The 25,710-nt window shown below is 38.5% G+C and overlaps 2 long non-coding RNA genes across 2 annotated transcripts in view; both read left to right on the top strand.

The window, feature by feature from the left end:
• LOC141363855 (uncharacterized) overlaps positions 1–2,726 on the top strand; it is a 41,909-nt gene extending 39,183 nt beyond the window's left edge. Inside the window, exon 3 of the long non-coding RNA XR_012369445.1 lies at positions 1,931–2,726. This is a non-coding gene — a long non-coding RNA (uncharacterized lncRNA). The remainder of the gene's footprint in view (positions 1–1,930) is intronic.
• Positions 2,727–14,309: 11,583 nt separating this feature from the next.
• The window catches only part of LOC129414515 (uncharacterized), a 39,470-nt gene continuing 28,069 nt past the window's right edge, over positions 14,310–25,710 (top strand). Inside the window, exons 1-2 of the long non-coding RNA XR_008634414.2 lie at positions 14,310–14,420; positions 14,935–15,079. This is a non-coding gene — a long non-coding RNA (uncharacterized lncRNA). The remainder of the gene's footprint in view (positions 14,421–14,934; positions 15,080–25,710) is intronic.

Raw genomic sequence — 25,710 nt, 5'->3', positions numbered from 1 at the left:
TTTAACACAAAACAGTTTGTTAAAATTAACACATTCTTTCTTAGAGTGTAGCAGTGCAAAAACGACAAATCTAATTCTGGCATGGTGGCCTTAGACTTTTGCACAGTACTGTATACGTGGGTGTCGGTGGACATGTCACTTTATTATTGCTGAGTCTGTACAGTCACAAGAGTGTGACAATCAGCTGTTTCACCCCAGCTTTATATTTGGCTCATGCGATCTAAAGTTAACCGGAGGTCTTCAACCTTTATCTGGTCAAGGACCCCTTAGTGGATAGAGAGGAGGAAGAAGGACCCCAGTACTAATTTAGATACTTGATGGTTACGTTCAAAGTTATTAAAAGAATTTTTGGAATACACATAAGGGGGCGTGCACACCAAGGCGTTTACGAAATAAATGTTTCCAATGGAAGCACCGTGCTTTTCAAAAACGGCAGCAGCTGGCAGGTTTTATCCGCACTGAGCGCAGTGGTTTTTCTGAGCTCAGCGCTGAGTGCCGAGAGTTGAAACATATTTGTTTAAAGAGCACCAATAATCCGATTCACGGTTTTACATTTACTTTGTTGTGTATTAAAACATGTTAACGATATGCAAAAGGTACATACCCCAAAGTAACCGATGAATTGGATTGGATTGGATTGTTGGCAACAGTTTACTTCCTGGGATTGGTGATGTAGTAAAGACCGACATTATCATAATTCCTCCCGCTTCGGACTCACCCTGTAAGTTAACTCCTACTGAATCTTTCAAACATGGTAAAGAGCGTCACATTTCCGGCTGACGTCAGAGGTATTCAGGCCAATCACAAAGTACAGATTAGCTGGCCAATCAGGGACACAGAGCTTTTTAAATCAATGAGTTTAGTACATGAATCAGTGCGTTTCAGGAAGAGAGAAAAATCTGGAGCTACAAAAATTTACGGTATGTGGAAAAGAATGGGGTTTTTTTTGCGTAAACGACGCGAACACGTTGTATTATACCAAATACACAAAATAACGTTGCTTTTTAGCAATTAAATAGGTTCCCCCTTAACAACTGATAAACCAGCCCAGTCTCATCTTTTTTTGTAATACTGTCATGAATTTCCGCGTTTTTCCGTGATGGTTTCGCGCGTTTCTGTTTGCGTGTCATTGTCACATATTGGTCACTCAACGGTTTTGTCAGATTTTCTTACCATTGTTGCTTCGGTTTAGGATTAGATTTACATAAAATGACATCCTTACCCAAACCCAACTCTAACCCTAACACCAGGCAACAACGGTTTAAAAATCAGAAAATATAAAAAATAAATCCGAATTTTTTTTATAAAGCAATACTTAAAGTGACATCCTAACGCAAACACCAAATCTAACCCTAAACCGAAGCAACGATGGTTTAAAAATACGAAAAAGCAGTTAAGGGACCAATACGTGACAATGATACCAATACGTGACAGTATAACGAAAATACTGTCTATAGGTACGTAATTTTGTGAGACTGTGTAGCATAAACAAAGCAGAAGTATCATAGCAATTAAAGCGCTTAGCCGAAAAACCGCTGGCAAACGCCCACAGTTGGTGTCCACCTGCCTTTTCAGCTGTGTTTAAACACGTAAATTAAAAAAATTAAATAAGATTTACTGTATATAGTTTATTTGTTTATTTTAATTGACTTCATTTTTTTATTGTTAGCCTATTAGTGCATTTTTGTTTCATTTTTCCCAAAAACTTGATATTTGGAGGTACCCCGGAAATACCACCTTGGACCCCCAAAGGAATAAAATTTAGCTTTTACCTAGTTTCTTCTTCTGTCACCACAACAAACCTGCTTAAATGAAGCACGTTCCCCTATTTCTGTAGTTTTTTTTCCCCGCATTCATGTCTCTTATACACACACAAGTGCAAGTGTAGAATTTAGGTTGCTCTCTCTAACACATTCCTGTTCCTCTTCAGCCTCCCTCTCTTTCTCTCTCTCTTTCTCTCCTTTGGGACGTCAGAAGCGAGATGGATGGCGAGCCCAGCTCAAACAGACTGATTTATGGGGGTCCGTTTCGCCCGCAGGCCCCTTGAGGACCCCCCTCTCTGCTGGCTGCAGTCGAGGGCCTGTCTACCCCACCCTGAAGACTCGAAGGCTCTTCTGCGTACGCGCTGATGCCAGGCACCAAACGGCCACTTCTCAAACACCCCCATTTGTCACCGGGGGCGGCTGGGGAGCTCTCTTAAACAGGACGAGAAGAAAGAGATCGAGAGAGAGGGCCAGAAAAGAAATAGACCTGTCTCTCCTCTCCTCCACCAGCATTGATCTCCGTGGAAAGCCTCTTTATTCTCCGAGTTTTGTTTGTGTCGGAGTGAGAGAGAGAATGGGGTGCTTTCGCCACCAACCGCGACCATTATATTCCATTAAAAATGAGTAATGAGCATAAATGTCAGCATGGGAAGGAAATTAGAAGAATTTCAGTCGATTAACAAGCTTTTTATGGGTTTAGATGTTTGCTAGGAATTTTAAAAGTAGTGTTTGAGTTCACTTTTCATTTTTTCCCACAGGTAAGAATGATGATATAAACTGAAATGTATTTTTTTTTTAAAGCACAGCGTGCATGGATTTGAATTATATTCATATTTACCCATTTATGCTTACAGAAGTCTATAGTATATCACTTCCTCCCTTTTTATGAATACCTGCAATTTAAAATGTACACATCTCCAATTTAACAGACATTCAAGGGTAGAATTTTCAGTAAAACATTTCAGGCGCTTATTGTGTCTCATTATTTTCATACTATTTTAAAATTCCTCAATGAATTCAGGCACTAAAACATCTCAAACAGCCAAGGTTAAAGGGATAGTTCACCCAAAAATTAAAAAAAGTTCTCTCATCATTTACTCACTATCATGTTGTTACAAACTTGTATAAATTGGTTATACAACTTCTGATGAACACGAAGGAAGATATATTGAGGAATGTTTGTAACAAAACGGATCAAAGGCCTGATTGAATGACATAGGATAAAAATCCTATGGAAGTGAATGGGGCTCATGATCGGTTTGGGTACAAACATTCCCTAAAAATATATTCCTTTGTGTTCATCAGATTTTAAACGATTTTTGGGGTGAACTATCTCTTTAATAAAGAGGAACTATATTTTATGGCGTAATAGCACTTTTGGGAGTACTTCGACTCGCCTGAAAAGTCCGCTCCCCTTCTTACTCTCATAATGGGAGAGGGAGGGTGTTACTGCGCCGAGTCGAAGTACCCCAAAAGTGCTATTACGCCATAAAATATAGTTCCTCTTTTAAATCTGCTTAGAAAAGCGCTACGTTTTATTTTGTACCACCAAACTTGCTCGTATAACTACTCGTCTTAAATAGGAAAAACGTTGATGTGTTTGGTCACTTCTAACTTTATCTCTAAATGGTACCATTGAATGAATGGGGCTAAGCTAAATGCTATCGAAGCGTTGCAGCGCGCTCCAGCGCTTACGTGCACGCACACAGATGATAGAGGGATGATTCAACAGTTCTTAGTTAAGGTAATAACATATTTTAATATTGAAAATGAGTAGACTATTCCTTTAAGGGCTTCTGTAGAAACATGGCGCACAAAATGGCGACTTCCAAGTAAAGGAACCCTCTGTGTATGTAGATAACATCTCATTCAAAGGTAATAAAAATATAATGGTTCATTATAAAAAGGTCTTATACACCCCTGACCATATAGTTTTGTATATTATTTTGCATTTCTGTCAAGAGGTCCTTCTAAAAATTACACACTGCACCTTTAAATCATTTTCGCTTGGATTTATATTTGGGATTTGGGTTAGAATGTACTTTTATTTATTGTTTTTTTTTACATGTTTTTCTTCCACTTTTAAAACTTTGGGTTAGGATGTCTAAAAATGTAACAGAAAGTGATTCTAACCCTAAGCAACAATGGTAAGAAAATAGGAAAAAACTATGAGAAAACAATAAATAAAATGAAAAAAAAGAAAGTCATGCAACGGACACAAAAACTATTTATAGAAATTTGTGCGAGTGACATGACAAAGAAATTCATGCCCAAGGCACGAAAAAAGCTGAATTTCGTGCAATAGACACAAATAAATGAATAAAATTTTTCGTAACTATAACACAACTTTCCGTGAGATCAGTCTAAAAAAAAGATCATGCATTAAAAGTGATATCATCTACAGAAATGACTGACAGAAACAGTTTGAGGGAGTCTTGTCGTAAAGAAATAAACAAAGCCCGAAGAGACGCTCCGTCGGGCCGCGCTCCGTTTCTTCCTGTGTTTCCACCGAACAACTGCGGCAGTTTATAACCACCATTTTGTGTCTCCCCAGACCCCAGAATGCACAAGGCCCAATTGCAGTGAAATTTAATGTGGCCATAAGACATAAATCATCTTTTATGCGTCCAGACGAGCAGGTACAGATATTAAGAGCGTCTCTGCTGTTCAGCCGGTGATATAAATAATTTATGGTGCCCCCACTCGAAGCCGGGTGTTTATTTTGTCCCACGCAGAGTGTGTATTCCTCAGACGGCGTTTTAGAGGAGGCCCTGTCACTCGCCGTAATGAACCCCACTGTGAGAGCGCAGGAGGCTTTGGTCATCGCTCTCTGACCGACACGCACACACAGACACATTTATAACAGGAAAACAATGTTCATATTTCTCCTGGAAACTTTAAAACCCGCTGCTGAGGAAGCTCTTTGTGAGAAAACACGAGCGTGCATAAAGTAGACGGGTGTGCAGATATCTATAAAGCCGGTGGGAGGTGTGGTCATTGCTCTCTGACCGGTGGGTGACCGTGCTGCTCCTTTCTGCCAGATTATCGCTCTCATTTCATCCATCATTGTTTCTGGACGATTGTATATGGGCTCTCGGGCAGCCTCGACCAGGACACTGTGGGAAAAAGTGAGTGATTGAGCTTTAGAGGGGTATCAGAGGCATGTTCGAGGTTTTTCAGAGCAAATGTTAAAACGTCATATCTACCAGAAACAGGAGCAAAGTTCCCAGTAAACACACGTACACCATGTGTGTTGATGAATCGTGCACAGAAACTGCATGATGTACAGTAGACATGTCTATATGAAAAGCATTGTTCATTTTGAAATGAAAATATTCATGAAAAAAAATTCATAGTGACCATGGCTGTAAAGCTCCAAAGGATAAAAAAGTGAAATCCATCCATTCGTTTTTTGGACTAGAGCAAATCCACTGTGCCACTAAATTATTATAAAAGAGCTGTTTAAAGATCATTTAAAGCATTATACAAGGAGAATAGTTGGGAGTTTTGAATGATTATGAGTAAATAAAGACTAAGTGGCTGATAACACAGAACGTGTTTATGGCCGTAGCAGGTGCCTTTTTTGAATGATTTTCTATGGGCAGTGAGCGTTGGTTATTTTGGCTGCCTCCCGCGTTTTTACAGGAGTGCTCTGAGTGGAAAAGTGCCCAAGTTTTTCATTGTTCAATCGAATGAGGGGAGAGGTGGGCCTTTCATTGTGATGACAGAATTTTACAGTTTAAAATATGTTTGGTGTGATTGGCCCCTTAGAGTAGATTGTCCTTTTTGGGTGAACTTTTCTGTTAAACATTGTCTGATTGCTACTCAAAACTAGCCCAATCAAACAAATATCACACCATTAAATGTCACATCATTATTAAAGGCACACCGCGGAACGTTTTGGCCACTAGGGGGAGCTAGACATGTATTTTTCACGTCTAGCGCTCCTAGAGGCCACAAGCGCCGCAGCATTGTCGCAAAGGAAAAGAAGACAACTCTTTAGGTCTCAAAGTGTGCCTTTTAGCATGTCATATGAATATAATTTCATGGGTTTTATTTTTTTTTAAACCCAAAAGATAGTGTAGCTCACCTTTTTCAAGCCAGTTGTAACGGTGGTCGCTTGGTTAAAGTTTATATAAAAAAATTACCTTAAAGAGAAATCGAACCCGGGTCGCCCATGTCGTAAGTCCCTGACACTACTACGACGCCACGCGGTCACGTGATAGAAGTCACTTTACACTCCTCAAGTAGCCTCCAGCAAAATTCACGTTCAAAAAAGAAATAAATAGTTTTCGGGCACCAGACAGGACTTATATAACCTCTCCTCCTCCTTTAGTTCATGCCAACAAGCAAACGCTGGCCCAATATTGATACTCGTCCTTCTTTTTATTCTGTCAATCTCCCGTTTTTCTCTTTCTGGTCTCCTCCGACAAAACCTTAGGTTTCTTTTTCTTAGTTGCTGCTTCAGCCATGACAAAAACATCAGGAAAATAAATAGTTGCGCTCTCACGTCTGAATTTGAGGAAGTGGAGGAAGTGACGTATGCCGTAAAGCAGTCGAATTTTGTAGTTCTTTTTGTGCTCGGGGGCCGGTTGCACCAGCTGTGCGTAAGTTACAACGTAGCTTAGTTACGACGTAAATGGGCACTAAGTTACGACTTACGCACTACTAAATGTTTTTGCGTTGCACCATTAAACTTAGTTTAAACGTAACATACGTTGTAACTAAATATTTATGGAAGCCTCTGTCCGTGAAGAATGATTGGAATAAGATGTTAGCCAGATTATATTACATCGATGAGCTCCTATAAATTATGAAGAGCCGCAAGTTCGTCAACGAGTTTTCAAGAACTGTTTAATTTTCTGTGTATCCATCAATTAAAATAAGATGAAAAATTTCTTCCTGTTTATTTTCTCCTCCATGTGTGGGATAGATATTTTCAATTAAAGGCGGAGTCCACGATGTTTGAAAAACGCGTTGGAAAAGGAGACGGGCCGACTACCAAAACACACTTATAGCCAATCAAATCAAATCAAATGCCAATTTGCGTATGTGTGGGGCGGGTCTATCAACAGAAGGTCCAGATTCTATTGGTGTAGGGGCGTGTTTGTTTAGGTGATTTCAAATATAAACATTGGCTTTCAAACATCATGGACTCCGCCTTTAAAAGTGTTTTGAGGGCGATAACGTTTGGTTAAACTTCTTTTTTAACTTTCAGTTTAGGCGAGTCAAGAATGAGTTTGAAATTACATACTGTTCAGTCTATTTCCTGTTTACCCATTATAAGGCTTGTGATTGGGTTAAGAAAAATAGACGTCATTCTATGCGACAACGCATTACTTTACGGAGAGCTTATGACTTACTAGCTACGTTCTGCCTTAAGAACAAATGGTGCAACCGAATAAAGTAAAGAGTTAGTTATAAACTAGCTAGTAGTTACTAAGCCTCTAGTTTGGACTTTACGTCCCAGTTTCAGTAAGAACTTACGAACGACTGGTGCAACCCTACCTGGGTTACTACCCAAAACCCCAAGTTTACAAGCACAAGTAAAAGCGATATAGACCACGTCAGGCTACGGTAGACATGTCATTCAACCTATTTTAAGTCGATGTACCACAAGGGTCTTGAAAATATATTATGAAGGTTGAAAAACTACAAAGTGTCACTTTAAGCTACTGTATGTGCGTTTATAAATTTCATCTGTTTCACATCATTTTATAATCTACTGATTGAAGACTTGTTTATCACGTTTACCTCTCTGGAATACCCCACTTTCATAAAAAATTCTGATAATTAACTCACCCCCATGTCATCCAAGATGTTTATGTCTTTTTTTGTTCAGTCGAAAAGAAATACATTTTTGAGGAAAACATTCCAGGATTTTTCTACATATAGTGGACTTCAACAGTTTACGACCTGTTATGTACCGTATTTTTTGGAATATAAGCCACGTTTTTTTCCATAACTTGGCTGGTGCTGTGTCTTATAGTCAGGTGCGCCTTGTAAGTCAGTATGAATTAATTTTGACATTTATGAGGCAAGAGACAACATCACCGTCTACAGCCGCAAGAGTCCGCCATATGCTGCTTCTGTATTTATGTAGTTCAATGGATTCAGTGATGTGGAATGACGAGTCTGCAAACTTCTCCCTAGTTGGCTTTTTCGGTTAATTTAGCCTATTCAACCTTCCATGTAAGTTCTGTATGCTATGGTTTATCGTTTAAATAACTGATAATATTACTTTAACGTACAGACATCTATTCAGCCTGCTTTCTGTCTGCTATTGTTTAGTTGAATAACTTGCCTTTCCAGATTAAATGTCTGTTCTTCAGCTTGTATTTTATAAAACAATCTTCTAAATAAACGCGACGTATAGTCCACTGTGAGTTATATATATTATTTCATCTTAATGAGCCAGCCTGATCTCATGAGAAATCGTACATATTGTACGAGTTGGCTAATTCTCATGAAAAAAACAACAACAACGAAACAAACCCCTAACCCCACTGTTACCGGAGTCAAGGCAAATCTTGTGCCTTGAATGAATTAATACGGATTAGCCAACTCTAATTAATATGAATTAGCCAATTAGTAACATATCTACCTGATAGCACTGGATAAGCCCTATCCGGTAAGCCGCCCCAAAATGAAGTCTCCTGTGATGTAAGGGTTTGATGGCATCAATTTCTGTATTTCTGTTTAGATCCTTACATCCGTCTTTCCCTCTTAAATAAACTGTCATATCAGAGGAAAGTGACAGGCCTTGAACATTTCATCCATCTTTAAGTGAAGCCCTGACTGTTTAGTTACGTACCTGTGGGTGTTAAGTGTACCTAAATGCTTTATGATGTCTAAACTGTTAAGAATGTGTAGCCAGAGGCATCCCAGAGTTCAATGCATATCAGACGCCTTCAGGGAATCTTTTAAAGAGCCACGGGTCCCGCTGCTGGAGGATGACACCACCCTCCTCTCCTCTCTTTCTGTCTGTGCTCTCACCCATCCTCTGCCCGTTCCCAGAGGAATGAAACCTTCAGGGTTTCTTAACATGAATGGATATTGTGCTGTAAGTTTTGTGCTCTTACAATCTGCTGTGCCACGCTGTATTGTTGAATTGCCTCTTGAGAGAATGCAAGACGGAGAACGGTGGCTTTGCTGCTGACTGCAAACTAAAACGCACAAAGATCTCACATCATCTCCAACACCATCCTCCACATTTATATTTTACTGAGCTAAACCACCCACAACAGAGCACACAGTGTTGAAACTTTCACTGTATGTACAAGAGCTGTTAAGATGTTTCTTCAACAACAGCACAACAATAATACTTCTGTTACTGACTGTGCTTATTTAAATATAGTTATAACACACGATGTGAATGCATCATTGTGTTTGATTGACAAATACTACATGTTTTATTTGTGTAACTACATGACAATTCTTCGACGCTTATAAACCACACTTATAAATTCATTTCACCTCACGCAAGATCGTCCTTAAGGTGCATCCTTATAAACGGTATCTAAATGAAAAATGCAATATAAAAAATTATTTCACACTTTTGCAATTGGAAATGGCACATTATAAAACATATTCACAATATTTACCTTGATTTTTCACATCACATTAACATCATTCCCAGTAGTATGCAATGCTCTTAGAAAAAGTGTTGGAAATGAAGTATGACACGTAAGTATTAAATACCAAAGTGCATATATTATTACTGCATAATTGAAGTCCACTTTACCACACAACACTGCAGTAAAATCAGTAACATTTCTCACATAACTGTTCGATACACTCCTCCATACGGTGACCACAATTTCACAGAAACTCTAAAAAATCTCGAAAACCTCTCAACTCTGCCAAGCATCATCTCTCATATGGCAGTTTCCCCCTCAGGCCAGCCAGCCAATCAGGTCGCCCGCCTCCCCTCCGAGGCTCCTGGGACTGATGGCGGAGCAGCGCGTTACGCCGGTGACTGAGCGCGGGTTGTCAGGACTCGCTCTCCCCTGCAGTCGTTTTGTTGTTCCTCTTGCTGATACCTGAGGGACCATTAAGCTGAAAATAATTGGCTCCAGATCTCCTCTAGCCATCGATCCTTTGTGTGAGTGAACTCTCTGACATATACAGTAGACACACACGGATAAAAATCTACACACATATATTTCTCTTGTTACAATTACACACACACATACTGTAGGTATATACAGCTATAGATTATGCGCCACAACATTACGTGTTCCTAAAAGTTAACGAGAAAGTTAAAAATATTTATTTAAAAAATAAAAGTGGCTATAATTTTATTAGTCATAATTTTAATACCCTGTTACCTGTACGTTTGATACTTTTACACGTATAGACGGTTTTATCAGACCGGAACTTTACTTCCGGTTTCTGTTTGTTTAATGGTCTGACTAAACAGAACTCTAATGTTTTGGTTTACTAGGTAATTCACGTGTTGTTTATTTTGCTTGATATATATAAATAAACTACTTTAAAAAGGACTTTGTTGTTATTTATTCTTAGCGGGGTTTATGTTGTTACTGCTGAAACCGCCTATACTATTTGTGCTATACTCAGGGAAGACATTAAAATGTGACCCACATGATTTAACCAAAACGTCATCATACTCGCTAAAAAATGCTGGGTTATTTACAGCCCAGGGTTTGGTTAAAAAGCCATTGGGTTACATTAACCCAGAACATTTTTATATTTGACACAACAATGGGTTAAAACAACCCAGCATTTTGTGTTAGTTGAATGAGTTAAAGGGACAATCCACTTTTTTTGAAAATATGCTAATTTTCCAGCTCCCCTGAGTTAGACATTTGAATACAGTTTTGGAATCCATTCAGCTGATCTCCGGGTCTGGCAGTACCACTTTTAGCATAGCTTAGCGTAATCCATTGAATCTGTTTAGTCCATTAGCATCTCGCTAAAAAAATAACCAAAGAGTTTCGATATTTAAAACTTGACTCTTACGAAAACTTAACTCTTTTGTAGTTACATCGTGTACTAAGACCGACGGAAAATTAAAAGTTGCGATTTTCTAGGCAGATATGGGTAGGAACTATACTCTCATTCTGGAGTAATAATCAAGGACTTTGCTGCTGTAACATGGCTGCAGGAGGTGCAATCCCTAAAAATAGTCCCCTGCTATTGAAACTAAGCATGGGGGCTATTTTCAGGCACTGGGTAATATCATTGCGCCTGCTGCAGCCATGTTACGGCAGCAAAGTCCTTGATTATTATGCCAGAATAAGAGTATAGTTCCTAGCTATATCTTGACTCACAAAAGATTCAAATTTTAAATAGGAAACATATCAAAACTCTTTGGTTATTTTTTTTAGCACGATGCTAATGGTCTAATCAGATTCAAAGGATTATGCTAAGCTATGCTAAAAGTGGTACCACCAGACCCGGAGATCAGCTGAATGGATTCCAAAACGGTAAAAATCCAATGTTTAACTCTGAGGAAACTGGAAAGTGAATATATTTTCAAAAAAAGTGGAGTGTCCCTTTAAATACAACCCAGTGAGTTTGGTTCGTCCCCTTTTGACCCAACGCTGGGCTGAAAATAAAGCAACATTTTTTAGAGTGTAGTGATGATGATGACTTAATGCAATGACCTAACATTTACATTTATGAATTTGGCAGACGCTTTTATCCAAAGCATTACAAGGTATACATTTTATCACTATGCAAGTGCCATGTGATCGAAGCCACGACCTTTGCGCTGCTAATACAACCTTAGCAACTGTTCACGCCTTAGCAATCCCACGATTTAATGGAATAATTGACCCAAAACTGAAAATTATAATCAAGATATTTATAATCAAGCATGAAGCAGAAGCACCATTAACTTTTATAGTAGGACAAAAATACTATGGAAGTCAATGGTATATATATAATATATATATAAACAGCTATATAATAAATGAAATTTCAACATTTGAACATCTCGCTTATTTCCCTTAGTTGTGATGTGATCAACACAAGAAAATCAAACCACACCATTGAAACCCTGAAAAGCACAAAGTGTGATGTCACCAACAGAGGGCGGTCTGCTCCAATCATAGAGCCGTACACAAATAATGAGAGTGCTGTTAATAGTGACTTTACCCTTGTGTAAAGTGCATTTATCTTCCTCCATGTTCATTCAGCCAACAGTGCGTTTGATTAAATCTCCAATCGTTTGTCATCATCACTCGGCCCTATTGGCGCTGAAAAAATCCCTCAACGAAAAGCTTTATTGCTATTGTATTAATATGAGCTCCACGCAGCCCTGCCGCATGACAAAATTACTCAGAGGCATCCTGGCCTTTATGAAAACGTATCCTGATATTCATCAACATGCCTGGTTAGGATGTGTGTCACATTCCGTGGTAATGAGGAGTCTCAATATCCTCTTCTTTCACAAAGACTGATCATCATTAACTCCTTGCCCATCTACATTAGAAACAGGTCAGCCATAACCAAACGTGTTTGTTATATTTTACTGTAATACAGTACGTACAATTAGACCAATTCTCTGACCGAGACTTCCAGGAGCGATATGTTGTCAGATTTATTGGAGTTAATCGTGTGTCGCTGTACACACGGCTCCATGATGGAGTGTCACAGGCATCGCTGTAAGAAATGAACCAGAGGGATTTTGCTGTCTTAAATTAACTGTGCATATACATTGTCATTGACAAGACACTCATTTGCATGAAAATTGGACACAGGTGAGCATGTCCTAAGATCCTTCAAATGTATTCATATATAGCACTTTCACAATGCATATTGTTTCAAAGCTGCTGTACACAAAATGCATGTTTTGTCAGAAAATAAGGTGCATTTGGTAAATGCTTTATCTGAAGCCCTAATGCAATGCTCTACTATTGAGATATAAAGGGACATAATTATAGCATAAACTATATCATGTGATACAAACTAAACATTAATTCTGTTATGGTTAAAGTATATGTTAATGGTGCCTGGATGTTAGATGGTTGTTTTTAGGTCAAATCAGTGCAATATAGCAAGGACTGCTTGTGCATGTGCATCAGTTTTGTATAAGTATGTGTCTTTATTGTGTGTTGCGCTTCAACTATCAAACTAACTGTACTTTATTATTAATTGCTGTGTTTCAGGTCAGTGATTTTTGCTCTTAATTGTGGTGGTAGAGAGCAGGGGTGAGGGTGGCAGACCGGGCCACGTGGCCGTGTTTTAATGGGGAGATGCGGTATAATAGCTTTCACCTCTGACCTTTTGTGGTGACTATAGCTCATTACAAATATCTGTGTGTGTCAAAGAAGCATCACTCTGTGCGTTTGTGTGCGCGCGTGCGTGTGTGTGTGTGTGTGCAGTAAGGTGGGCCAGCTCCCAAGACTGACACTGCCAAACCTCGAATCTGCAAATAAAAATAAGCATGTGAACACACAAACACACACAATAATTAAAACAGGAATTTTGCTGCTGATTTTTACTCATCGTAAGATTTATTTCTGCATGCATGGGGATAGCACAATGCATAGCCGAATCCAAATGTTTCTGTGAAAGTGCTTTCAGGTTGTTGGCTTAGTTTCATTGATTTGTCTGTACACACACACATGCTCATAACCTTCATGTTTCTTCTTAAACCCCTTTCACACCTGGTATTAACTTTTGTCTGACCACCCGTGATCTGACGTTTTTTTTCCAGTGTCTCTAGGGATGTGCATAAGAGTAGCCTATTTACTGAATTTCCAGTTTATTCATTGGTCTGATGTCTTGATATCAAGTTTAAACATTTATTAGTGTCCGGTTCAATTTATAAACAAGATCAAGATACTTTGAATGTGTATACTGTATGAGGCTTTCTGTCTGGATTGCTGTTTCTTCAGCCTTCGGGCCCCTGCTGTTGGCTGGATCGGGGACCTCTGGCCCACACTGACAGATGGAAGATTTGTCACTCTTATGTGTGACATTTGGGGCCTGTGTCAGAGGATAAGAGCTGCTTTAGCTGTCTTTCATATAGAATTAAATGTCTCTCATTAGCTTCGGTGCACATATAGAGATTACTGTTTAGAATTGTAAATAAGTCACTTCATTACAGCTTACTGAAATACTTTACTGTGCTTGGTCAATGGCACAACTCCAAAGTCAGATATTTCATATGCATTTATTTAGTAGCTTTCTAATGAGTGTGTGTGATAATGTAATGAAAACAATAAACAGGTGCAGCTGACAACATACATTTTTATAAAAATTAAATATAAAATCAAAACATGTAGAACTCGTGTAATGTAGGCTATTTAAATTTACAACTTTAAAACAGTTGTGTAATAAATATTCCAGACATCAAATGTAACCATAGATGTATATCTATAAATTAAATGTATATGCATTTCAAATATTTTCACAAACACAAAGTCCATTAGTTAAATACTAATTTATCTTAAAAACTGCATATGACATTTGTATAACTACGATAGTTTGTATAAATAATTTCAACGAATCGTATTGTTGTATAAATCGCCTCAGAAAAGATGTAAAATGGTGCGCATGCGCAAATGACCAGGGCGAACGGGAACTTTGCTTTAATGAACCGGTTCATCTAAACGAATCATTCGATCATGAATCGAACATCACAGTGATTCACACACAATAAAGAGAGAAGCCGGTGTACTGTAGGTGAGCAAGTCTACAAATGTTTACGTGTTTAATGTAATGTCATCAAATTGCGTTACATCTGTAAATCTCGTTCCTGAAACATTTGTAAAACATTTGACGTGATGTCACGCGACTAATGCAGTGGCGTCTGTCGATACATTCATTAAGCGAAATCAGAACAATATCACCATTTTACGTCAGTTTAAAGGTGGAAATACAATAAACATATATTTTTAATGGGATTTACCGTTATTTAATCTGCAATTTACATCAATATTCGATTGTTGCTTTGTTGTTTGTTAATTGGCCATCGTGTTTAACTTATGAAAGTGAGTCTGCTTAAATGAGAGGACTCTGAGAACCTCTGTTCATTCAGTGCCCTGAAGAGGGAGACATAACTGAGACTAAATGAGCCTGATTGAGTAGAAAGTTTTTTTTTTACTTCATTTGTGTTCAGTTAAGTCTTTGAGTTTGTTTTCAGTTATGTTCTTAGTGTTATATGTATCTCTCTCTCTCTTTCTCTCTCTTTCTCTAGGACTTCTCTTCACAGTGCATTATTGATCTAAAAGCAGCTGAATAAAACATGGGAACATGTCTATTGTCAGCGAATGCACAGAGAATAGCTCGAGATCTGGGTTGAGCAGAGAGAACGAGAGATCATCTCAGCTATACGCTGTGAGGTACGGATTTCTATTTCCCAACGCTGTTTACCAGCTGTCACATGAGCCCTGATGTCCTGCAACTAAGTTGTCGTCTCTGAAGTGTAGATCGACACGATTCACCCTTGTTACACGTGCAAGCAGATATTTATTGAAAGAGAACCGGGGTAAAATGAAGAGAGAGGGAAAATCAATGGCGGTTTCCCCACCTCAGGTCTGTGGAGAAAAGAGCAGAAATCGGCGTTAAACTCCACCCTTAGCTACGAACCTCTTCATTGATTTTTTATTTGGCTCCCAGCAGCTATTGCTCCTCCACGGGCTTCTATCGCCTGGTGGACCGGAGCCCCGGGCCCCACAGAGTTTGTAGTGAACTGCCTGTTAACAGAATTAAACTCCTGTTTAGTCTTTCTGTCAGAGAGTACACACACGCACTGCCTAAAGACGAGACCTGACAGCACATTCAGTCCACGGTGCTGCAAGAGTAACACGCTGCCAAAACTCAGAGAGCCCACACATGTGTTTGAGAGTGTGCCTGCATGTAGATGAACAGCAAATATAGTTTACAGAAGGTTCTGGGCATGTTGTTGTGGTCTTTGGTGATTGTGTAGAAGTTCAGGTGTCATTATGCCTGTACCTCAGATGGTACGGCATTGTGTTAGCAGTGCAAAGGTCATGGGTTTGAACTCTGAGGAACACACAGACTTTTTATAGATTGAAGGAACGGTAAGTTGCTTTGAATAAAATCATCTGCAAGATGCAAAAGTCACAGATAAACAAACAGCAGCCGTGTCCATTGAAATTTGCCATAGTCTTAAGTCTTGTAGCCCTTTTCACACAGAGATTCCGGATAAATCCACTGATAATGTGTCTCAGGATTGTTTGATTTCAGTTTTTTCACGCTCCCATTGATTTTCTGGAATCTGTGAAAAACCACCCTTGTGCAAATTTTTTGATCTGATCATAAAAAAGTGCATTGTGTATCGTTCCTCTCTTTCCCCCCAGTTTTTTTTTTTAAGTTGCCAGCCAGCGGCATCATTTTGTATAATTTTACAAAAGTAAAAATGTAAAAACCAAAAGTTCTTCTTTAAACATACAATATATTAAATGAAAAATCAGACCCTCGGCTTTCAAAAAAAAAAAACTAAGTTTCATCCAATCTTTATTTGTTCTCTTTTTATAACTTTTCAAATATGGGTAGGTCTTCAAAAATACCATATTTTTGAGTCAAGTTTTTACGGTAATCTATAATTCCGCTAATATCCACTAGGTGGTGCTCTTACCCAACTTAAAAAACCTGAAGCTGAAACTGATATATATAGTTTCTCAATTCCAAGAACGCAAAGAACGGACTTGCGTTCTAGTGGAGATCGGTCTTGCCAGGCGACTTTGGAAGAAAGAATTCAGAAGGTCGCGAGAACACAGAACGTACTTGTGAGAATTGGGTTCTTACTGTTGTTCACCATTTTTTTGTGCCGACTTCTGGGGCATAAAGCGATTTTACCGTGCAAGTCTGCACTTGATGCTTCCTCGTAGGGATGCTTCTATCGATCGGCCAATAATGCTTGCTATGCTTCTCAATGAATTACAGTGAAATGCCGCTACATCCAAAAGCCAGGGGGCGCTCTTATGTCGAAACTCAAAATACACTGTAGACGAAGAACAATACACACGCAGCTATGATGACACGCAGCTCCAGGAAATGGCTTAAGGATATGAAGAGTTTCGTTGCAAAACGAGATAAATCCATTTTTTTACATTTTTGTCAAAACATGTTTATTATTATGTTATCATGTTATTATTTTGTTTTATGGTGCTACTTAGCTGTATTTTTTAAGTTATGAAGGTTTAAATCAAAACAAACCAACTGCAGTTGCATTGAAATTAATTGGAATTAAAAAAACGGTGGTTATCTCGTTTTGCAACGAACCTCTTCATATATTTATATTGCTGTTCTTTAAACCTTTTCACGTATTTTCATGATAATAAAGAATATGTATAATAATTATGGTTGACGAGTGTTGCTTTTTCAAATGCATGTTATAAATGATTCACACTAACAGCGATTTCAGATCGGTAAGGACTTACTGATCAAAGCCGTAGTACATGAAATAGCTGTGAATAAGATCGTCTGTCTGATTCCGAATAGTGAACGGCCATGTATTTTTAGTGGATATCGGCATTGATTGGAGCATCCCTACTTCCTCGATATCAAGAACACATTTTCATGCGTCTTCTGTACTTGCGTTCTTGGGAATTGGAATTGAACTTTGACGGTTAATGATGATGTAGAGCGAGAACACAAGGACCCAAGATCGCTGAAGAACGCATATTAAGAAACAGCCATAGAAAACTCTGTGTATGTTTTAATCATCGTTCTAAATCTGATCTCTAAACAAAAGTCCTTTAAAAAAATAAATTATTTCAGTTTTTGCTCAATTTTTTTTTTTTTTTGAAGAGGGTCTGTCCTTTCATTTGATATTGTATATTTATATATTTATAGAAGAAAAAATTCTAAAAAATTAATTTTGTAAAAATCATAAAAAATGCTGGTGGGCAACTAAATAAAAAGAAAACGCTGGCAGGGAAAAGTTAAAAACTCCAGTCAAAGAGTTGGACTGATCCCGTCAATCTTACCAGGTCCCCATCTCGGCATTAATTCAAGGGCGTGTTTGCATTAACACAAAAGGCGCTCTTGCAATATTTTGGGATCAACATTCTGTTTAAAGGGGTTTTGACCGGGTGTGCCTCATTAGCCTTGAAAAGTGAAGCCTCTGGCTCTTTGATCGCCCCCTGGTGGCTGGCTGCAGTACAAGTCATAACCCCGCCCTCTCCATTCAAATGAATGGGACTATGCTCTAAATAAAAAAAATATTTATACTTCCAATAAACGTTTTCAAAAGATGGTTTTGGTCCTTTCAAGTAGTTGTTATCACGCTGATATATGTTCAAGTGTCATTTTTGTGATAAGTTTCATTTTAGCTTGTAATTTGATGCTATAGAAACGGGGCGTGTCGTTATTATTGGAGTGGTTGAATTGGCCGCGCGAGCGTTTGGGCGGAAGTTTGATACCGCGGCTCCGCCTCTGGCTTCACGGACGATTCCTTCTGCGCATGCCTTGGCTCCAAACTGACGTTTTTACGTAACATGGCGGCGACCGTGGTCGGACATTTTTGGCTTCAATTCATTACAATGGTGGGAGGCGACGTCGCGTCGTCCATCTTTCTTTACAGTCTATGGTTTTGACTCATTCTGTTTTGGGGTCGTGCTAGTGTATCCTCTGAATGACAGGTGAATGTGTATTACTGACAACTATCAGAAATAAGGCATAGTTTGATGATGATTGTGATGAGTATGTTGATAATGACTAGTAGAGTATGCATGTAATGTAAAAAGGCAGTTTTGTAAAAATATCTCATCTCGTTTGTTAAACAACTGAGAACAAAAAATACAGTATGTCATAAATTCTTGAATAATTTTCCAAAATCAAAGCAATGTCAGCCTTTTACATCTTTTTTTTTTTTTACAATTCCATTATTGCTTTGTTGTTTTTAGATTGGCCATTTTGTATTTAAATCTAACTTTCTCTATGAAAGTGAGTTTGTTTAAATGAGAAGATTAAAAAAAAACTTTGTTCATTGTGTTCAGTGCCCTGAAGAGGGAGACACATCAAAAAATGATGTGATTGCTGTCACCACGTATGGTTGCCATTTGCATTATATTTACCTAGATAATGCATGAAATATATATCACACAGACAGACAGACAAACAAACAGACAGGGGCCTGTAGGAGCTATGATATTGACAGACATTGAACTTCATCTTTACACTCAGCTTCAGGAAAACAAGAGTTTAGGAGCTTCATTGTGTTTAGAGTTACTGAACAGAGATCAGCGTTCGCCAAAGAAGGGGGAGAGGACAACCCAAGTGTTTCATTTGCATTCGATGGCGTGCCTAATATATGCAGGTCATTGACCCTCAGTGTGGGGTTGTAGTGCTGTATGTGAGGGTGTGTGAGCGTACACGTGTGTGTCGGGCTTGTTAAAGATCTGCAGCTCTGCACGCTTGCCAACTGTCCGCATCCCACAACACACACACAACAAACATAACACACACACATAGTTGCTGGTCTCTTAGGATTAGCAATAATGAGCATGCCAAGTGTATTTATTCTATTTCCAGATTCAATAGTGTAAAACACGCTTCCCTTCTCAGACAGAGCCAATTAAACGCGTCTTACTGAGTTAACTGTGTAGCTTTTGTGAAATCCACATCACACTGGCAGGCATTGCCTGTGATGTGTATATTTTTGCATCAGTATTTTGCCACAAATATATCAGCTCTGTACTAAAACCTAAGCGTGTTGTTTACCTAGATGACATTTTAAGGCATCATTGAGACGCTCTTAATATGAAGTTTGTTTTTGCTTATCTCAGAAATGGTGGTAAGATAGATAATGTCTATTGCATGTATCCTATGAATAAAGCAATCTTAGAGTGAGTCTATTGAATTTTTGATTATAAATGAAAAATATTAATATGTGCTAAAAAATAAGTAACACAATAGAAAATGTTCAATTTAATTGTTTCTTCACTTTTACCCTATATTTGGGTGCGCTGTGTTTTTAATGCTTGTTAGTAGGGATGCACCAATATATTTACTTTATATCGGTACTGGCAGATATAAGCAAATGTTCCCACTTTTGGTCATCGGACGATTGTTTTATAACAGCATATGATCAGGGAGGATTATATCCTCACTATCAGAAGGGGTGAAAAAAATGCATCTGAACTCATCATATTGTGTAATTTTTTTTAAGTTGGGGGACTTTGACGACAGAATTGCAGTTTGTACACTCTGCACTTTTAAGTTTCACAACATAATTTAAAATGAGGAGTAAAATGCAAAACTGTTGGTATCGGTAGATTTCACTAATTGAATATCGGTATCAACACAGAAATTTTATATCGGTCCATCCCTACTTCCCATTTTCTTAAAAAAAAAAAGTCCAGATAATTTACTCACCACCATGTCATCCAAAATGTTGATGTCTTTCTTTGTTCAGTTGAGAAGAAATTATGTTTTTTGAGGAAAACATTCCAGGATTTTTTTTTTAAATAATTTTAAATGGACTCATTTTAATGGACCCCAACACTTAACAGTTTTGATGCAAGTTAATATTGCTTCAAAGGACTCCAAACGATCCCAAACGAGGCACAAGAGTCCCATCCAGCGAAACAACTGTCATTTTGGCAAGAAAAATAAAAAACATGCACTTTTAATCGAAAGGTCACGGATGACGGATCGAAACTACGCCCCAGTGTTTACAAGTGTGGAGAAAGAGGGCCGTTCCGACGTTGTTGTATGTCGAATGATACAAATTAATGTCTTTGTGTCAGTTTATTGTTTAAAATGGTCCGCAAATGTCCCAGCTGCACTACTTCCTGAACTTCAGCCAGCTCCTTGTTTCCTGTCTGCCATTATTTGACAAACTGATTAATCCAGGTGTGTCTGATTATTGTAGTTGTGACTACTGAGGTCAGGCACACCTGGATTAATCAGTTTGTTTGTGACTACTGAGGTCAGACACACCTGGATTAATCAGTTTGTCCAATAATGGCAGACAGGAAACAAGGAGCTGGCTGAAGTTCAGGAAGTAGTGCAGCTGTGCATAAAGCCTTTTACGTAAGGTCGCGCTGACTCGTCACACAGTCGGAGAAAGAAGAGAAGTTGTGGAATAAAAGTACATATTTTTTATTTTTCTTGCCAAAAATGACAATCGTTTCGCTAGATAAGACCTGTATGCCTCGTTTGTTTTTTTTTCCTCAAAAAACATAATTTCTTCTCGACTCAACAAAGAAAGCCATCAACATTTTAAATGACATGAGTAAATTATCTGGATTTTGTTTAAAGTGACACCATGTAATTTTTCAACCTTCATAATAAATTTTCAAGACCCTTGTGATAGTACATCGACTTTAAATAGGTTGAATGACATGTCTACCATAGCCTGACGGGGTCTGTATCACTTTTACTCGTACTTTAAAACTTAGGGTTTCTGGTAGTAACCAGAGCACAAAAAAACTACAAAATTCGACTGCTTTACGGCATACGTCACTTCCTCCACACAATTTGTTTTTAACGTGTATTTTGCTGGAGGCTACTTAAGGAGTGTAGAGAGCAGTTTCTATTATGTGACTCTGTGGCACAGTCTTTAGTGTCACGGACCTATGACACGGGCGACCCGGGTTCGATTCCCCTTTAAGGCAATTTTTTATATAAACTGTTGATTCATACATAAATGCGATGTTCTTTATAAATTACGGCGATTATATTGCATATAGTTCCCTGTATTCAGATGCTGTGTTCACGTATTTACCTTTCTTTTACTGTGTCTATGATATTTACATACAATCCATGTTGCTATAGCACTCAAACTTGCTCACAGTGTAAAACCAAACCCTATTCATTCACCAATCAGATCCGAGCGTTTCTCTCTTCTCTCTTCCTCATTTGCTGCGTTCCGCTGTCACTCGCGTGACGTATTACAAGGCGGCAGACCTAAACGCATCGGTTTACTTGGATTTGGAGCGATTTTCACACAAAAAAGAGGAATAACGAGCGCCATTGCGGAAAATCCTGGTGGCGAGGGAGAGAGAGAGACGATGCAACAATATTTGTTTGGAAAAAGGCAAGGAAATACTTCTGGTCGTTTCTGAATTGGAAGGCTGCAGCCTCCGGAGGTCAAATATGCAGGCTGCACACGTCATCAAGCCTGGGTTATTAAGGTAAACTGAGCATTACATTCGCAAGTCATAAGCATACTGCAACAATTTACGATTAACTAAGTATAATAGTCAACTTTGTAATTGTTAATATTGTGAAATAAGACAGTCTTGATGACGTATACAGCTTAGAAATAAGACATCCGGAGGCTGCAACCTTCAGATTGAGAAATGGCTTCTGACACGACGAGTTCCTCATCAGAAAGTTGTAACATGACTGCGTTTCTCCCTGTTGTTTAAAAATGTTGATCGTTTAGCATTTTAAATGTTTAGTTTTTAGTTTAGTTTTAAGGTTGGCCAGTTCCTTTCCTTTGCGACAGTGCTGCGGCGCTTGTGGGCTCTAGGGGCGCTAGAAGTGAAAAATACGTGTCTAGCACCCCCTAGTGGCCAAAAAGTTTCATGGTGTCCCTTTAAGAAAATTGACTAATCCTTTAATGCCTTCCAGAAAATGTTCTTCTTTAAATATATAAACATACAATATATCAAATGAAAGAACAGACACTCTTCTTTCAAACTAAATAAACTGTTTCATCCTACCTTCATTAGTTCTCTTTTAATCACCTCTCAAATATGTGTAGGTTTTTTCAAAAACAGCAAATTTTTAGCAAAAACCTTAGATAATTTAATTTTTTTGAAGGACTATGATGAAGATCAGATTCAGAGCAATCCTCCAAATATACACGGACATGCAGCTGCTTGCCCTAGGGCGCTGAAAAAAATGATTCATTGAATTTAAGCTAAGTGGTTGCAATCAATTTATTTAAGCTACATTTAAACAAAAAAGATTAGTAATGTAAAATCAAATATAAAACATTTGTTTAAATGTAGCTTAGATGGATTGATTGCAACCACTTGCCTTGGAATGTTGATTGGATTCAATGAATCATTTTTTTCAGTATACTTCCAAGTTGCGGGAGATAATAGCGTTTTTGTGGAAAGCTGGAAATACTCGTCATTGTCAGGGAAGCGTTTTCTCTTAATTGACAAGATAACGCAGCATTAGAAGGCAGATGAGATAACTTGTCAATGGGAGCGAAAGAGTTAAGACCAAAGTATGTTCGATTTTTTGCATACGTGAGGGGCCGCATACAGTGCGAGTGATGCGATTTTCGTCATCGGAAGAGTGGATATGTGAAACTCAGCTCACATTGTATGCCTAAGTCACGTTTTGCCTACAGGAGTACAGTATGTAGCCCAGGAGATGCTTGCGTTTGGTTGAACATCTGTGCAGGGCTCCAGACTAACTTTTTTCACTAGGAGCACAGTGGACCCCAACTGAAAATTTTAGGGGTGCAACCAGAAAATGAAGGGGCACACATTGTAAATCAAAATGCTAACCAAATATTCAAATTTCTACTAATTTCCACTGTATTAGTAATAAATACACTGTAAAAATTTTGCCGTAATTATGCAGCTGGTTGCCAGTAACTTACTGTAGAAAATAAAGACTGAAAATGTTTCATGTTCATTTAACTTTAAACAAACTGTTGCCAGTAAATAACATAAATGTAAAATCTACAGTAAGTTACTGGCAGCTAGTTGCCAGTAATTCCCAGTAATACTTTAATTTTTATATTTTGTAATGATAGATGCAGAAAGCACAATGTGCTGTTTTCAAATTCAGTGTCACATCACAAAAAAAGGTCATATTTACTGGTCGCACATGTGCGACTGGATGTAAAATTCAGTGGCACACTCTCAAATGTTGGTGGCAAAATGCCACCATTTGGTGGCAGTCTGGAGCCCTGCTGTGTAGACGTAAAATTAAAATAAAGTATACTGCAAGGCAGTGCGTTTGACCATATGTGTACGATTGTGTACACGTAAAAAACAGACTGGGCTTTACAACTTGTGCTTGTCATAGTAACAACTATAAACAATTATAATGACGAAACACGGATGACGTGAACTCCACTGCTTTACTCTCATTGGTAGTCGCTCGTCATTTGTATAAACTCTTCTCGACTTTATTGTGTAGCTGGAGACACCCACTTTCTCTCATCAACGCTCAGTGTTGCTTTGGTGCCAGAAGTCGCTTCCATTGAAATAAACAAGATCGCGCCTCTCCGCCATTGCCAGGTGCTGGCGGTGTGCACACAGCATTAGTAGGCAGCTGCCTATATAGATGGCAATGCTCATAAATGTTTCAGAACAGAGTTTGTGTGTTTAAAACATCCAGAAAAGATAAAATTAAGACCCTCGCACATTGTTCTGTAGGTGAACTCTTTTGGGTCACTGCTTCTGTTACCTTTACTGCACTGAGTTTTGGCAGTTTTAAATATAAGAGTGAGATTGAAATAGACAGCTATAAAGATTGTGTCTTTGCACCTTGGCAAGCTTGCAAATGATAGCAGACCCTTTCAAACTCTGTATTTATTCAAGAGGAACAGCGTACAGCCACCGGAGGACTGACCTGTTAGAGTACAAACCGTTTCTGTGCTCACTCACCTGCACAGCTGAATAATATCCAGTCACGCTCGATCGGTGACACGGGGACAAATGTGACACGCTTCATACCGTTTGTCAGAAACTCCGGCGGCAGGGATTGAGTTTAATATCATGCGTAAAGAATCATTGTTCTGAGACGCTGGAAAATTGTCCAGTTCAGACTCCGAGTAGAAAGGGAAAATATAAATAGGCCTAATACTGTCATTTAAATACAGTTAATGAGTTTACATTTGAGTGAAAAAATAATCATGAAAATTGATCAAAGAGTATCATAGAGTAATTAGTTAAAGGCCAGATGGGGGGACAGATAGTGAGAGCGATGCTGATAATAGAGGCTGCTGTAGTTTCTCCTGTTCCATAAAGAAGAGAGTCAGGCAGTGAGAGTTAATCCAGCCGAGGAGCAGGTCTGGAGGTCTAATCCCCATCAGAACAGCCCTGCCTGGGGCATACAGACAGCTAATCCTGCCCCTTGAGACCTGCAGCACTCCTGTCTTTCACACAGTTTCTTTCTTTTTCTTTCTTTCTTTCTTTGAATCTCATAAAACATAATATAGGCCTAATATAAAATCTCAAAATCTAATTATATTTTTTATTTTCAAAACATATACCCTCCAAATTCGTATTATTGTATCTTGATTATACAAAGTTTTATTTTACAAAATAAAAACTTTTGTCGTATTACAGAAGGTTTTTTGTAGTAAGGGTCATCATATGAGACACTAAAGCAATTTCAGCATTAAAGGATAATTCCGGTATTTAACACTTTGAGTCTCATTTCTGGTTTGTTTTGGATGAACTACAGTGATGGACACAGAAATTTTGACAGTGGGTCGTGTCTTGACTTTTCGGCTCGTTTGGAGGCGTCTCTTGACTGCTTCAGAGTGGAAGTCAATGACCATGCACAGAATGTCATTGGAACGGCACTTGGCGTTCATTTTCGGAACTGTGCTGCTCACCGAGTGGTTCGTGGTGTTCGTTGATGATTAAAAACAAATATATTGGCGCAATGTATGATTTCAATCCGTGTTATTTGCTATAGTGGAACTATTTTTTCAGATACCTCACAACCGCGTATATACTTCCGCTCTATATTTGAGTCTGAAGCATGAATGAACGTAGTCCAACAAACTGTAATAAAACGGTAGCATACTTTCAAAATCAAGTTTATTTATAACACTTACACCATCCAATATGTTTTTTTCATCAGCAGAACAATAAAGAAGATATTTTGCAGAAACCCCAGTGCTCCGTCATGCAAGTCAACCGATCCGCACACTTTAAGAGCTAAAGCATATATATCCAATACAACAGTAATCCCCCATAACTCCGTGTGACATATTGACGTCTTGTGAAGCAAATCAATCAGTTTTTGCAAGAAACTGAACGTTATTTACAACATTATTAGCGTAAATGCCAAAGCA

Source organism: Misgurnus anguillicaudatus, chromosome 5 (genome assembly GCF_027580225.2).
Source record: "Misgurnus anguillicaudatus chromosome 5, ASM2758022v2, whole genome shotgun sequence".
NCBI classification, from domain to species: Eukaryota; Metazoa; Chordata; class Actinopteri; order Cypriniformes; family Cobitidae; genus Misgurnus; species Misgurnus anguillicaudatus.
Note: the sequence above shows the minus strand (reverse complement) of the source record. Positions and strands in the feature narration are given on the sequence as shown.